This window comes from Lontra canadensis, unplaced genomic scaffold, assembly GCF_010015895.1.
Source record: "Lontra canadensis isolate GAN:19392208 unplaced genomic scaffold, GSC_riverotter_1.0 scaffold4, whole genome shotgun sequence".
Lineage (NCBI taxonomy): Eukaryota > Metazoa > Chordata > Mammalia > Carnivora > Mustelidae > Lontra > Lontra canadensis.
Window position 1 is genome coordinate 21,200,209 of NW_022630998.1, and position 16,617 is coordinate 21,216,825.

The 16,617-nt window shown below is 47.2% G+C and overlaps 1 pseudogene; it reads left to right on the forward strand.

Moving 5' to 3' along the window:
* Nucleotides 1-4,920: 4,920 nt before the first annotated feature.
* LOC116860424 overlaps nucleotides 4,921-16,617 on the forward strand; it is a 32,905-nt pseudogene continuing 21,208 nt past the window's right edge.

Here is a 16,617-nt window from a genome sequence, read left to right on the forward strand (position 1 = left end):
CCCCTCCCCCCTCCTCTTTTCCTTTCTTTCTTTTTTTTCCCCCTCCCTCTTAGCTACCTACTGACGGGGATGGTGAGGGGAGGAGGAGGGAAAGTGAGGGAGGGGGGTGTGCTTCTGACAAGCGCAATTTACATTGAGATCGCCCTGCGCTGCTATTTACTCTGAGACCTGATTAGTATGGGTCGTCTATGGTCACACACACACACACACACACACACACGCACACGAACACTAGAGGGGGAAGGGATGGCGAGGGGGAGAATGCCTAGTAATGGGTGAAAGAATTAGAAGGAAATTATTTTGATTTCTTCTGAAAAGTTTTTAAAATTAGGTTTTATGAGCGTGAAGAGAGTGTCGTTGAAAATGTTAGGAAAAATTTTAATGAGAAATAAACTCTTATGATTTTAATGATTCACGAAATATGCTGGGTTTGAATTGTTTTCTTCGTTCACATATAAGCATAATCCAAGTGTGGATTCTGCTCTTTTTATATCCTTTAAGAAACAAGGTAAGGACTCCCCGTTTTGGCCCAAAGTATACATTGCTTTTAAAGGTTTAATTATGACAAAACACACTCCTGAAATATGCAGCTATTGCCACAAAATCAATCTGAATCAACGGCTCCTATTCATCCCATGATGATTTTAAAAATAAACTTTACAATCAATCCGATTTTTCCTTCTTTCTTTTTTCCTCTTTGGTATTCGCAGGCTGTTCCAAACTTCAACCAACGCTTAAATAATTACTGATAAAACAGTAGTAAGTCCTCATATGGGGGGGCAGTTAGTGCGGTCAAGTCGGAGTCCCAGGAAAAGAGGAAAGGGGCGAGCGACTGACAAGGGAAAATGGGAGATGGGGAGAGGTGGAGAGGGGGGAGTGGGGAGAGGAGGGTGGGGGGAGCGGCAGGGGAGAGGGAGGAGAGCTGGAGAGAGGGAGGGAGGGAGGCAGAGGGAAAGAGACGGAGAGACAGAAAGAAGAAGAAGGAGAGATTGAGAGAGGGAGAGACGGGGAGAAAGAGGGAGATGGGGAGGGAGGGAGAAAGGAAGGGAGGTTGGGAGAGAGAGAGAGAGAGAGAGAGAGAGAATGAGAGCGAGCGAGAGACCCCGATTCCCGAAGGCGATTGGTCGTGGGAGGAGGGGCGGGCAGGAGGAGCGGTCCTGCCGCGGGGCCTGCAGGAATCGCTGGCTCCGGCTGCCACCTAGCGGACGGGAGCCGCGCCCGGGAGGCGCACAGCCGGGTCTCTCCTCCCCTCCCCGCAGGCAGCCTGCGCCTTTTCTCCAAACCGAGACAGCACTTTGAAAATTCTTTCAATGGATTTTTTTCCTTGAAAGATCGTACTGGGGAAAATGATACTTCTATTAGTTACATATTCTCCAATAGCACACTCGCACCCCCCTCGTTTGAGATCGCTCCCTAGGCAGGCTCAGGCGGGCGCGGAGCTGTGCGGAGTGACAAAGCTGCCGCGGCAGCCGCTGGGGGTGGGAGCCCCGCTCGCCCGCCCGCCCCTCGACTCGGGAGAGCGTAAAAGTTTGTCTCTGCTCCAGCATCCCGATCCTCAACACGCCCTCAGGTAAAGGTGGGTGTAAATGGCCACGCTGTATTGACAGAGGTAGGGTTTGTTTTTTAATACTCGTTCTCACTTTAAATTTCGCCAGGGAGGGGTTTGGGAAGCGCTGCGTGTTTGGGGTGCGTTTTGCGCTTCCCCGGTCTCTCCAGCCTACAAGTCGGGAGTCAGCGACCGCTTAGTGACTAGCGATGATTTTAAAGAGCAGAATAAAGCCTTTTCCGTGCCTGCCCCACAGCCCCTCCAGCTCGAATAATGGAGAGACAGTCAATGCACTCTGCAAGCGGCGGCCCATTGTACGCAGCTGACGGAGAGGAGGCGACTGGGGCAGGCAGGGGCTCCTTGCCCTCGGCCCCCTCCCCAAATAAATGCTCTCACGTCTCCTGGTCAATTAAAATGGGGGAAATGAACACGATTAAAAGACAAAAAAAAAGGGGGGGGAGAAAGAAAGAAGGGAGAAAAGATTTAAAAGAGAAAGGAAAAAGAGAACAAGCTTTCTATATATAAATTCTAAATTTTACTCCCCATATAGTACAGAGGCAGGCAGTCGAGGGCAGAGGAAGCAGGCAGAGAGAGGGAGACAAGGAGAAGGAAAGAGAACGTGGAGAGAGACGGAGCGAGTGGAAGAGGAGGCGAAAGCGAGCGCCAGGGAACCGGAGGCCCGCCGGACGCCGGGTCTGCGGGCCCAGCCACCCTCGGACCCTGGACCGTGAGTCGTGGGCACCAGAAGCGAGACTTGGCTAAATCCTTCCCCACCAGGCAAGTAACGCAATGATTATCGTTTCTTTTGAACTCGGGGCTGGCAGCGCGGACAGGTAGGGAGGTTGGCTCTCTTGGCCTCTGTAGGCCAGGGCCGTAGTGCAGGCAACCAGGGCGGGATGAGGAGAACTTTCCGCGGGGCCTGCTCAGGGGCTACCCTCACCCAGCCTCTGTCCCGCACCGCGCGGAGGCAGGGACCGCGGCCACCGCGCCCTCCTAGAGCTGTGGATCGTGTCAGCCAAGCGTCAGTCCAAATTCAAAACAGGTCTCCCCACCCCCATCCTCTACCCTCTACCCCCCGCCCCCCGCCTCCAACCAGTGGGCGACTGATGCCGGGCCTCCAGCCCTGTGGCAGAGGAGGGGCGGGCGTTTAACAAGCGCTCAGCGGTCCCGCTGGTGCAGAGCCCGAACCGCGGTGGAACCGGCTGCTGAGTCTGGCTGGGCTGGCCCTGTTGCCCGCGCCTAGCCTGGCTCCGGCCAGAGCCTTACGAGCTCGGCTCCTGCCGCCCACCTGCGGGCGCCGTGTGTAACGGGATCCCCTAATGTAACGCGATCGATGGCTGCCTCTTTGATGTGGGCGATAATGTCAGCGGATTAAAAGGGACACCAAGACGCTCTCCCCAGTGGAGAACCCGGGGCGGCGGCGGCGACAGAGCATCAGATCTCCCGCCCCGCAGCCCAGGCATACTCCTCGCGCCGCTGCACGAGGGCTGGGGCGGGGAGGGGTCACCTCCCAGGGGTGGGCACGGAGGGGGTGTGTGTGAAAGGAAGAGCCTCAATTAAAACCTACAAGAGCGCTTTCCTCTGAGCTGGGCAGGGGCGCGCGTTTGCGTCAGAGGGCGCGCAGGGCTGGCGCAGGGGGCGGGGGTAGTCGACGCCCGGGGCCGCGCCCGGGGTCTAGAAGGTCTAGAGAGTCAGCCAGTCGGGCAAGGCTGGCCTTGGTCCGGCCACGCAGGCAAGAAGGAAGGCAGGGTGCGTGGATGAGCCGAGACTTCCCGGGAGCGGCGGAACCTATTCGCCCTCACTGTGGGCTCTTTCCTCTAGCCCCCACCCTGAGCTTCCAAATTTGAGAGAGACCCTGGGGGTGGGGACAGTTGGGGCCCTCGAGGCTTCAGGCGAAGCCACCCGCTCCTCCAGAAGGAAGGGAAGAAGGGATGCTGCACCCGGCCCTAGTCTAGAAGATGGGGGCTGTTGGTGGTGGCGCCCACAGCAGTGGAAACTCTCGGCTTTTCGGAGCAGGGGACAGATAGCCCCTCCGCCGGTCCTGTGTGCTACATTTCTGTCTCAAGAGGGGGCAGGCAGGAAGAAACTGAGTTTTTTCGAGGAAAAGTGCTGTCCTCCTCTGGGACTCCTCTAGCGCAGGCGGAGCTCAGGTTGCTGTTCTTCTTACGGACCTTGTGTTCCCTACCGCGTTTGCACACTCTGTGGGTGTGCCTCCACTTGTGCTCACAGCCTCAGTCCTAGCAAAATGGCTTCCATGGAGCGACGGGGGCGAGGGGTCAGCTCAGGTCCATGGGCAGCTCTGCTTTCTCTCTGTGAGGCTGTCCTTTGTTACTGGTTCAACTTGGCACACTGGTCCTGGGGCCTTATGCATCCCACACTCAACCAGGACATAAGATATCTGTTGTTGTTGGGTAGAACAGAAAAATGATCGTATTTTGTGGGAACATGTAGGTCCCCCAACTGATAGTCCACCCAAGTGTCTGGGCACACTCAGCTTCAGGAGAAGAAAACACAGTTGCAGCATCCACCCTTATTTCACTCCTCCAGATCTCTTTCCCTCCTTTCTCACCTCAGCCGTTAACCTTGGTTGCTAGGTCTAAGTATGTGCACGTGGCCCTTGCCTCAATACCCTACTTGAGACTGCCATCCCAGTGGCCATATATACTGGGTCCTCTCCAAGGTCTCTTTCTCCTGGTGAGGCCCATCCAGGTATGGGAAAAGACTCACCAGGTTCTAGGCTCCCCAACATCCTTTCTGAAGGCTTCCTCTGACAGTCTGGTCTCCACAAGCCTATTCAGTGCACACAATCTCCAGTGTTGTTCTGCTAAGAGATGAGAAGTTACCCCTCGGCTTGGGAAGGAGGATTTGGGCTGTAAGCTTACAATTTCCTTTGTGGTTTGCTAGCATTGTGGCTCAGCCTTAATTACTTTTTAAGAGATCTTCCACAAAACGCTTGATCTCTCCTAGCTGGATAGCCAGTAAACAGTTATGACCTGGGGGAGAAGGAGTGAAGCAGAGATTGGTGGCTGCATATACTTCATTGACTTGCATTCCTGGCCCAAGAATCTGGATCCAAGCAGACTTTCTAGCCGATTAACATCCTCCTACCCTAAATCTTTCTTTCCAGGAAGGCCAAATCATTCTTCATTAATCCTATGACCTTTTTGATCGGTATTTTACTCTTCCAAAACTCACCAAATCATTCATTTTGGCTTTTTGGTAAATCTCACTAAACAAAGGTGGCCTTGCGAGAACATTTTCTACATCTAGTTCAAGGGTGATGAGACCCTACAAATGACCAGAAATATGTAGAAAGTTATCTCCTATACCTTTCCCCTACCCCTTAAATTGTTAAAAGTGATATTTTTCTGTTTAGAGAGACGAGAGCACAGAAATAACCCTGTTTTATCACACCCATCTGGAGAGATGAACATGCCAGCACTCACTGGGAGAAAGGTCAGTTCTTCTGCTCTTACTGCAGACCTTTCCCAAAGAGCTTGTTTTAAAGGTGCCGAATCAATTAGTCTCCCTTGGCATGAGATTAAGCCCAGGAAGAACACAGTTGAAGAAGATATATTTAAAATGGTCGTTAGAATGGTACTCTGAAGAAGAGGGAGGAGAGAGGCACAGGAATGCCTGCCCAATGTTTCATGATTATTAAGAAGTCAAAATGAAAACCCAAACAAACAAACAAAGGCCCCTGCCTGTGTCAGAAATCCCTCCTCACAAGACTGAACTCAGTCTGTATTGTGGCTGCCCGGTTGTAAAAAGTTCTGCCTTTGTTAAAATGAAAACAAGGATGGAAAGGCCAAATCGGGAGCTGGGCTTCTGCAGGACTGTCTGCTATTAGCCTGCCCATGAGTTGAACCATGGATCAGGAGGCTTGGGTATTCACTATCCTTCTAGTAGGCATTTTTTCTTTGTCACCTTTGGGTCAAAACACCCAGTGATAAGTGCATTACCTTAGAAAACTGTTTAGTTTCCATCACAAACCAGCCATTTAAAGCACGTGTTTTGGAAGGAGAGATAAAGGAAGCAGTTTCCCCTTTCTGCTTGGGCCTCCAGTTAGAGGGCCCGGACTCGCCACGGGAGGATGGCAGGAGAGCAATTGCTGACCTTTGGATGCAAATCCAAGCCTTTTGTCAGAGGAAAAGTGACAATCATCCCTAGCACACTAGAGAAGCCAAGGCCAAATATTTACTTTTTGTAAAAATCAAGCCTTAGCTATCTAAATGCATTTATGCAAAAGAAGGAAAGAACTGGAGACGTTCATGCCGCAGAGTGTATTTCTTTATTTTAAATGCTGGGCTGGAGTGAAGAATAACTGCGTGGTTCTTTTTCCTGGGGGAAAATGGGTTGTGTTTGGATGAAAAGTTGGAATTTTGAAATGACTTGGAAGCTTGTTAAAGTTCCCTGACAATACAATCTGCTAAACCATATAATAATTTCTCTTCATAGTTACCTGTCAGGGCACCTATTTCTTTTACTGCAGAATTAGCCCATCAGAGTAGATCTGAGTTGTAACTGATTCAAGTCAGATTAAACATATTAATGTTTAATTCCTTGATGTCACTTTCTGAATGGCCTATAAAATAAACTAGTGAAAAAGTGTTGACTCACAAAGCCAGCAGATCTATTGGTAACTATGGTCATATTACAATAGTATTTACCTATTAGAAGTTTGGTCTAAATAATAAAGCTAACATTAACTTCTAAATTGTCAGTGGAAAGATATGTTTATTACAGTGTCCTCCATCAGTGAGGGAGGGTTAGGTAAAGTTTAAATGAAAAAGTATGAGCATAGTACACACCACTGATACAAACCACATGGGGCAGTAAATAATAATGCCCTCTGTTATGCTATGTATATTTTATTTACCTGTTTCAGAGGTGAATAATAAACCTAGCCCAACTATGGGAGGAGTTAATAAAGTATTCGGAAAGCATGATCTAACAAACTTGAGGATAGTTCTGTTTTATTGTTAACCCTTTGCAGGAAATCTTCTGAAGCTGAAAAGAAAAAGGAAAGGGCTTTTGTGTTAGTTGATCCTTGGCTATTCTAGGGCTCAGGTTGGTGTGAAAGGGACGAGGAGGTCTCTTGAAATCTCCTTTTATCTGCTCTTATTTTCTCTATGGATCAGCAACTTTGAATAGACACCATCTAATCGCTCTTAAATGGAAAGAAGCTATAGGGGCAGTGAAATGCCTTTACTCCAGAAGTGAATCTACGTGTGTGGATAGTTAGCCGAGGTTACATAGGATGACATTTCTGCACACTTGTGCTTAAAGATTTTTCTGAGTGCATAGATATATACATAAAATTTTCTTCTACACTCTGGAGGAAAGGTTTGGGTGGTTATTTTGCCTTCACACACCCACACCCACATGAGGATTCTCTACCAAGTCCTGGTGATTTTTTCAGCTGACTCTTCCTTCAGCTTTTTCTTGCCCCCGAACTCTGAGATGTCATATTGAAGTCCCCCCAAAGAAAGCAAATAGTTGAGAGCACGGTGGACAGCTTTTTAGTGAAAACATCTTATTTCCTTTCTGTTTTCAACTGGAAGTCACACTAATGGGAGGATTTCTTTTCAGAAGGTAGAGACTGTATGACAGGTGAGAGGAGATGGGGTAAAGCAAGACCATTGCTTTCAATTTCTCCCCAGAATTTTTTATTTTCAGTCTTTCTTGGAATTAAATTGGTTAAAACACAATAAATAAGTGGAAAACAAGAGCCTGACATTAGGCAATTTAAAAGTTTTTCTTGCTATAGATACATACCTCCAAACCTTTGAAACTGAACAAGTGATTGCAATTTGCTTTGAAATGAGAATTATTTTAGTTAAGTTTTATATGCTAACTAAAATACCACTTAATTTGTCTTCCTTAAGGATTACAGTTGCTTTAAAAAGGAGAAACAGTCCACAGCTGAAGTATAAATGACTACCCAGAAAAGGACATTTGATTTCTAAGACTGAAAACACTGGACTTTACCTCCTAAGAAGCTCTCCGCACTCCCCGCCTCCCCCCATGTTCTTTCAAGTAAAATTCGCATTTCTCCCAGAGCCTGGGTCACTTTGCTGTAAATTCCTGTAGAGGAATACATGGTTACCAGGGCTACAAGTTTCCATCTCAACCTGCCAGCCTCCCTTCCCCCTGTTACAGACTGCAGAGACCCTTCGCTGTCAGATCTGGGACCTTGAACCCCTCCTCTCTACCCTAGTCTACAGGAGATCGAAGTTCCAAAGTTCGAGGTTGGGAGGGAGAGGATTAATCCTCTTTAACTCCTCTCCTTTACCGTCCTCAGTTCTGAACCCCAACAGATCCGTTTCCTGGTGTTTCCTGGTGGATAGGAGGGTAGGAGCCGCCCTGTCTAATAAAGATTAAATTAAGTAGAAGAATCCCAGCCGCTGGATATTTGGAAGCTCCGGTGGGGCGTCAAACCGACGTTTAACACATTTTTTCCACTCACTGTGCACAAGTATTGGATTCACTGGGCTTAAGTTTAGAAAGGAAAGAAGAAAAAGGATAAGGAAAGAAAAGAAAAAAAGAAAGAAAGGAAAAAGTCAAGGAGAAAGCCCAGTATCGAGGGTGAAGTGACTTTGTGTTCAGAGATGCTGAAGGCAAGAGCAGGGCTTCCTGACTTTTCTAGTCTTTTCTTTCTCTGAATTACTCCAAGAACTGGAAGCTCCCTCTCCTCAGTGGGGGTGCAGAATTTTGCTCTTTTGGTGGATTTGAGTCCACATTTATCTATTGATGACAGTTTGGTAGCTCAGGGTCAGGACTGGCTGTGCGGGAGGAAAGGTGAGCTCAGGATCTAGTTGCCTCTTCCATGCTAACTTTTAACCAAGGTTTTGGTAACACACACTGAGCACTTTTTACTACCCAGTAGGAGAAACAATGGCCTTTTCTAATTGCCTTGTTCAGTGAACTGGACACTGACCTTGAAGCTGAAGCAGCCAGGCACTTCCTCCTCTGGGAATTATTCTGGCCCCCAAATATTGGCCTCTCACTCCCACCTGCTTCTCTAGTTCCAGGGTGCAGTCTGGAGGGGCAAAAGGCAAGTCCCTTCGTGCCAGTGCCTCGTTCCTGCAAATACAACACTGAATAAATTAACCTCAAACCAGCTAGTTGGGGTGTAGTAGTTTAGCAGGACTAATTGCAGACAATGGAGCTGAAATGACTTTTCCAATTAGCTGCTGGTTGGAGTTTAGTTGGAGGAACTGTCAGCTCCAACGATGGGTAATTGCTTTATTGCTCACAAAACTATCATCTATTTAGAACATATGTGCTAATTACTCTGGATGGGCGTCGAAAAAGAGACCATAAATCTAATAGCACTTAAAAAAGTCTATGGTTGTTGTAAGCAACCCCAGCCCAGGTTGGGGTGATGGATGGCTGTCTTTCAGAAAGGCGAGGGTTTGGACTGGCGGCACCAACGGGATGCTCTGGTCAAATCGCGTGCCTGAGAGCCAGGGACCAGCGCAGCTGTGCCGACGTTATAAATCACTGTCATCAGAACCAGTCCCCTCTTTCTCCGCGCACTTTTTTTTTTTCATTTTCGCAAAAGATTACTTTAGAAATCTTTTAATTGGATTATGCTGGGAAATTAATCTCCTTTAGCCTTGGCTAAATTTATTGTGGTCACTCTCGGGAGGAAAGCTCTGCAACTGCAGTGAGGGCCACGTCCCCTATTCCCTCCTAACTTCAGCCCTCGGGGCCTCCCAGCTGCGTGCGACAGCCTTGCCCCAAGTCCTGGGGAGTGATTGGGGCTGAGAAAGAGTGGAAAAACACGTCTGTGCGGAAGCCCGCGGCGGTCCCTAGTGAACCCCTTTGTCCTAAATGCGACGTTTCTGTCCCGGCTTCCCTATTTCCGTATCTAGCATCCCTATACAACACTGCGCCTTCCTCCACAAGGGGGTCTGCTACAAGGAGGAAGGAGGCTACAGTGGCGGGAAAAGGAGGTGAGGTTTGCCGGAGGACGGCTGCCAGCCAAACTCATTATTTTGTCCTCTTGTCTTCCACGCCCCTCTTCCGGCGGGGAGCTCCGGCTTTGCTAACATTCTCCACTTTACTTCTCTGCGCAAAAACGCAAGGCTCGTATTTCGGCGTTTTCCCTGGCACAACTCTGGACACACTTGCCCCTGACGTGCACAACGCTTTAGGTCCGAGAGCTAGGGCCCTCCCGGTTCTTGCAGGCTCCGCGCAGTAGCGCAACGTAGGTTGGGGACCCCGCTTCCAGTCCCGCAGCTGCGAGTGCTTAGCGTGGTCCAGCGCGGCTCGGGCAGCTGCTGAACCTGCGGGGCTGGCCCCGCCGGCCGTTTATCTATGCGGGCGATGACAACATCTGCCTGAAAGTGTATATCTACTTCTGCAGCTCAATTTAGTTCTTAAAAACAGCCCTCGGAGGTGTGGTTAATTGATGGGGATAAAGGCGTAATGTCTTGACAGGGAGACGCCAGTGATCCTTTAACATACTTTTAAAAGAACAACCACCACCCCAAACATCGGCGAGTCATTGCTAGGTGGGAGTTTAAGGCGCGGGTCTGGATGCAGGAAAAGCGGCGCTTGTGCCGTTCGTATTTAGAGGCTTCAGTTACGGGTGAGCCCTGGCTCTCAGGGTGGGGCACCTGGGAGCCACCAGGGCGCGGAGCTCGGGCTGTCAAGGGGTTGTCGCCTGGCCCCGGAGAGCGGGGCGTGACAAGGAGCCGGGGAGAGCTCAGGGTGAAAGGCGGGTGTGCGAGAGGAGCGCCTCGGCCGCTACTCCCTGGGCTCTGTCGCTCTACCAGCCCTTCCTCTGCGCGAGACTGGGTCCCCCCCATACGGCAAGCAGTTTGTTTTGCCCTCTCTAGAGTTACCCCTCGTTCAGCATGAGCCAAGTGGTCAAGTGGCCGAGCTCGGGGGTTACTCGTGGGGTTCCGCTGTCAGAACAACCTGAGAGGGACCCCAGGACCAAGAGAAAAAGACAAATGCCGCTGTGTGTGTGTGTGTGTGTGTGTGTGTGTGTGTGTGTGTGGCTCCAAACCGCAGAGCCAAAGCACGTGGCCATATTTTTTGCCGGGTTTGCTCAGAGCCCTGGGGTCGGGAGTCCCGGGATTTAGCAGCGCTGGGTCCCGCCGCCGGGTCAGAGCAGTTCTTTCTTAGCACCTTTACCAGACTTCTGCCCACCACTCTCTCCCCAGCACCTCGCTTTTCTCTTTGCTCAGTTCTAGTTTAATCTCCTGAGGGTCAAAGGATTGTACTACACAGAGACAGCCAACTTAGTTTCCCTCCAGGCGCTAGAATGGGAAAAAAAAAAAAAAATCAGATCGCTGTTTCCGTTTGCGAGGGGGAACGCCCTTCAGGTGCGGGCGGCTGTGTCCCTAGCAGATTTTGCGAGTATCTTGTTTTACTCTTTGGAGAAGGATAACCTTGATGCTGCAGGTTTGAGCTCCCTCTGGAATCGGAAGGAGAAACAACTCCAATTATTGTCCAGATTTCATTATATTGAGAGATCGCAGGTGTTTCGGCGACTGCTATTGTCTGCCTTCCTCCCTGAGCCCACATATGAGGGATGAAAGAGTCCCAGGAAAGTTAATTTCCCCAAACCCTCTTGCGGAGAAGGCGTACGTTGTCACCGGCGAAGCTTTGGGGTCAAAGATTTGAAGAAATGTAATTAAGAGTCCCAACTCCCAGAGTGTGCCTGTCTCGTTATGGTTCTGTCCTTCCACCGTGACTGTCTACTCTCATCCAGTGTAGTTCTGCCCTCTGTGATGTCTAGGAAATGAAGGCTCACTGTCGCTTGGCTGTGGACCCCCCACCCTCGCCCTTCTGTCTTCCCAGCAGGGGAGGATTCCAAGGCCGTGGTGTCCAAGATCCTTGGGCGCCTCAGAGCCAGGGACAGGGTCCCGGGTGCAGGTTCACGCCCCGGCCGGCCACCCTCGCTCAGGAGCTCCCTGCCCAGGATCAGGCGGCAGGTCCCTGAGGCTTTCCTGAAGGCCTGCTGCCTCTGCACTGCCAGGGTCGTGAATTGCCTGTGGCGGCCTCTTGTCGGCCCAAGCCCTAGGATCAGCGTGGGCCCTGAGCGGTGTGGGCCCTGAGGGCGGCCGGGAGGCTTACGGCCCAAGGCCGCGCCATGCACGTCTCAGTCAAGGGCCCTTACTCCCGTGTGTCTCCTCACACTTCTCACCCCACAAGGGCTCTCCCTTGCGAACGAATCCTGCCCTCTGCGAACCTGGCTCCCAAGTAGGGCCCCGGGGCCCCTCCCACTGCCTCCCTCGAAGCCCGGGATCCCAGGCCCTGACTACGAGCCCGGCCCGAGCAGTTCCCGGAAGCGAGGCCCACATCCGGGCACGAAGCCTCATTCGCAGGATTGGCTTCCGGTCGTTCGACGCAAGCGTGTCGCTCCGCGCGGCGAGGATCCGGGTTCGTGGGATCTGCGCGCCAGGACCTCGCGGTAGGGCAGGGGTCGCGCTCTCGCCGGTGCTGAAGGCCCTTACCCCCGGAGCTGGCCGGAGTGACAAAGTCCTGGGCCTGCGCGGGGTAAGATTTGATAAAGGAAACCAGGCTCGACCGGCGAGGCGCAGCCTTTGGAACCCCAGGCCCACGCCCTCGGTCGGCGCTGGCAGTTTGTATCCCGGGGTCGGTGCAGCCCACTTCTTGGTATGGGCCAGAGGGAGTGTGAGCCGGCTTTTGGCCCAATTTTGTGAAGTTTAGAGACTCACCGTCGAAAGAGACCGCCTTTGCAGTCGTCCCCATTACGCTTTTTTGCCCTTCCCTGCCTCGAGCGCCCTGAGCCTTTGCCGTGTTCCGGGGCTCCGCAGCTGTCTGACAGTTGGCCCTGCCTTGGGCACCTAGTCCTCTTCAGGTGTTGGGCTGAGGGGGGTAAGGAGCAAGGCTCGGGGCGCGGCTAGGAAACCTCAAACCCGGTTTTTTAGTTTAAGGAGGAGCTCGGCCTTAAAAAGCTGAAAAGTCAGTAGGAGTTAACTTTGTGGCCTTTGGTATTTTTGAAAACATCTACTACTACAAGGCGGGAACTGTACGGAAAAACCATTGTGTAGTTCATTAAAAAAAAAAAAACTTTGGGGGAACCGTATCTGGAGAGCTTTCCTAGGGATTGTTTTATAATCTCGCAAATTAGAGAGTTGGTATGTATCTTGCCATCAGTACGCTGAATAGTATGTTCCTTCAGACAGGGATTGAGAAACGGAAATACCACCACCGTCCAGCCAAACTTGTGAGGACTGATTGCAGGGGAACCGGTACTCCAGATGTTGCACTAGAGGCGCTGCGAGTGTGAGCAGGTAATGTGGAGAAGAGTGACATTGTTAACAGAAAGTATCTAATTAACAGTGACTTCATTTGATTGGAAGGATGAAAAAGCCTTTTTAAATCAATCCAGATTCACTGGCCTAAGCTCAGCCAATTTATGAATATGGAGCCTGACTGGGCTCTGCTTTCTTTCAAAGATGTCATCTTAGGGGTAATAGCATAGGTGAAGTCATTTGGTTACACTGTGGAAACTTTTATAGTGCCTTCCTTGGGAATTTAATTCAGTGCTTCTTCATTTTATTAGGAACAGACTGACTCCATCAACTCTGTTCTCCCTGTTTAGAGGCAGGACTGCTTGAAGCAATTAGGTTCACCAATTAGCATAGTTTTACTGACCCCAGCAGCAGCACCACTCCTTAGATTATCCATTTCTTCAAAGTCAGGGAAAAGCTGGAGGACAACATGCTTCCCAGGTGTCTACGTTGGGAAAATAAGCCCACAAGCAGGGTAGCACAGTGGTGCAAAAAGCTTTCTAATAGTCCCCAAGTGTTTCAGCAACTCTGGTGGATTTTTCTCCTCTTTTCTGATTCTGGATCTTGTAATACCTCCTTACTTCCACATAGCCTTTAAAGTCTGTCTCCTTTGGTTGTATTTTGGCAGAGCTGCTTTTGAGAAAGTGAGTTTTCTCCCTTCTTTTATGTACACCTGCCTTCTAATGTAGCTGTAGACAGTGTTAGGGTCCAGAGAGAGAAATCACTGAAGGCTCCTTTAAGGTCTGTTAGGTGACAAGGTAAGGGCTCAGGTCTTTGGGTGTGTGTGTGTGTGCATGTGTATGTTCTTGCATGTGTACATGCCTCAGAACCTATGAAGAGAGGCCAGAGGGTGGAAACTGGGAGATAAATCATCACTTTCCCTAATTTTGAAGGTGTACCTGCAAGGCTTTGCTGCAGTCTCTTCACTGTAACGACAATCAGTTGGCGGCCAACATCTTTAGTAAAAGCAAATGTCTGGAGCTCAAAGCAGACTGGGAAAGAAAGGGGCTTTGCTCTTGCCACTACCATATGTAGTGCAGGGATTACATTTACATAGCTATTGTCTCTCTCTCCCCTAAAATATATATTCCTCTGTAAGATTTTACTTGATTGAATTGCTGACAGTTCATCAGTAGCAGCAACAATGTAGTACCCTAACCTTATTAAATCAATAAATACTAGATCCATGTATTGAATTAAAAATGTATCAGCATGGCCAGGAATTGCAATCACATGGCCGTGGACTGCAGAATCGAAGATGCCACTCAAAAACTGACGAGGTAGCATTTATTTAACCTTTTTCTATTTTGCATCTGTGTTTAGGTATTCTGGGTTCTAACATTTCAGGGACCATTGTGACAGGTTTTTTGGTTTTGTTTTGTATATTTCTTGGAAATTCTTTTCTTTTACATCTCACATTTAACCACAAAAATGATACATGTTTGACAATAGTAATATATTGTGGCTTTATCGTTTTTTGTCCTTAGTTTTCATCTAGGTAGTATAATTCCACTCAGAATGCATTACTCTAGTAAGACATACTCAGGTGTGTAAGTTTCTACATAGGCATGAGTGAATTTAGATGTTCTTTTGTATGTGTAAATAAATATACTCTGTGTGAATGTATTGTACATTGATATAAGTTTATTTTTTAAAAAGAAACCACTTTTGATTTTATCTTTCAGCATTGTCGATGATATTAAAAGCTAAAGAACTGTTTATTATTTCAAAACAAGTTATTTATAGTCTGATTTACTGTTGGAACTTCTGTGGCTGGAGATGAAATTAAAATTTGCAAGTCTTTAAACTTAACAGAATACTTAGAAAATTACGTATATTGTGAATGGTTCCATGTTATGTGTGAAAAAAATACTTCACATGCGGTTTACTAGGAATTGGGTCAATTAAGTTGTAGATTAGTGGCTGAATTTTAGAGTTAGTCCCTACTGAAAACAAGGAATGTGTTTAACACCTGGAATTTTAAATGGAAAAGGTAATATTACTCTAGCCAGGTATTTGTTTATGCTGATTAATGATGCTAATTATTTAAAAACATCCATCCCCTTTTGATGTCAGCTAGCATATTTGTGGTACTGAATTCTGAAGATAAAGTCATTGGGCCTTGGGTTCACTATGCTGTGAAAGAAAAAATCGTTATGTGACAAAATACGCAATCAACTGAAATCTATCCTCTTTAAATAAACTGATTCCTCAGTATTTTCCCAGTGTTGGTGTAAGTTGTTGTCTGTGATGTCCCCCAGGGCTCTTTCCTCTGCTCTCTGATTTGGTATATAAAAGGAGCTCTGAATGATGGATTACTGTGTCATTGCAGCCTGCAAAGGATTAATTTGTTTCATTGATTTCTCTTTAGGCAGATTGCCAGAATTTGCTGCTTCCCACCTTTCCTCAAGACTTCTAGAAGTAATAGACAGTAATAGCCTAAGACAAATCAGCTCTTTTTTGTAAAAAATAGAATCATGAAACCAGGAATCCTAATAAGAACTTTGGCAAACTTTTTATTGGCATATTGGGAAGAGCAATTAATAGGCTACTTTATCTGGTTTAGAAATAGTTTTAATTGAAAAATTTCTTTGACTTGGTGACTTAAAACACATCATTATTAATAGTTTCTAAGTAAGTACTTATAATATTTGTACCATAAAAATTTTCTCAAATTTGTAAGTATCTTATTTAACTCAGAAAAAAATGTGTTTATGAGATTGACAGACACTTTTCTTTGTATGTCAGATTTTAGGATCAAATAATATGGCAACATAACTTTAAATCAATTTATTTGTAAATATGTATAGGATTATTTGATGCAAAGATTTTTAGAAACCTTGGAGAAGGACATAGAGTATTAGAGAAAGAGAATTGTTTAATTGTTTGATGAAAATATAGCTTTGTGATTAAAAGACTGGTATTTGCTCATAATAACTTATAAAAGTTAAAAATGACATTTGTACATATTTCTGCTTTTTCCTCCAAGCATTTACATGTTTTGCTTATACATATATAGATGGATGCCACTTTGTATCCTGCTTTTTTCAGTTGGCATTATACAGTGAAATTTTTCCTGTATAATTAAAATTATTATTGAAGTCATTTATTTTGACTGTTTAATGTTTTAACATGTGTATTTTAGTTAATCATTGTTCTACCATTGGAGAGTTAGATTTCTAATTTTCCATTATTATAAATAAAGTTATGATGAATGACATTTTAAATAAATCTTACTCGTCCCTCTGGTTATTTCCTTATAATATATTATTACAAAAGAATTTACTTGGATGAGGGTATAGACTTTTTTTAAGGTTCTTGATATTGATTGCCAGATTGTTTTCCAGAAAGGTTCTTCCAGTTTATCCTGGTACTGTTTAAAAAATTTCTGTGTAGAGGCAGCAGCATTCTAATTTATGTTACACGAGCAAAGAAAACAGAACAACACTCTTTCCTTGTCTTCTGAAAGCAGTGGCAGCATTTTGCATGTACTTAGTCTCTCAGAAGTATTTTCTCATCTGCAGATGTGAAATAGGCTGGTTATACAAATCTATTTGTTTCCCTTCTGTAGTGCTGAAAATTATATTGATTTAATGATCTCAAGTTATACTTTTTATGCAATTAGTTGTGTAGTAAAAACTAATATTGTCATGTGCTAATGTCTTTTTTCCTCTATTGTGCTATGATAGTAGTCCATGCAATATCAGCAAGTTTATGCTTTTCCTGTGCTTTGCTGAAAGGAAAAAGGAACATCTGTTTCCATTATATATCTGCATCATAATGATAACAATT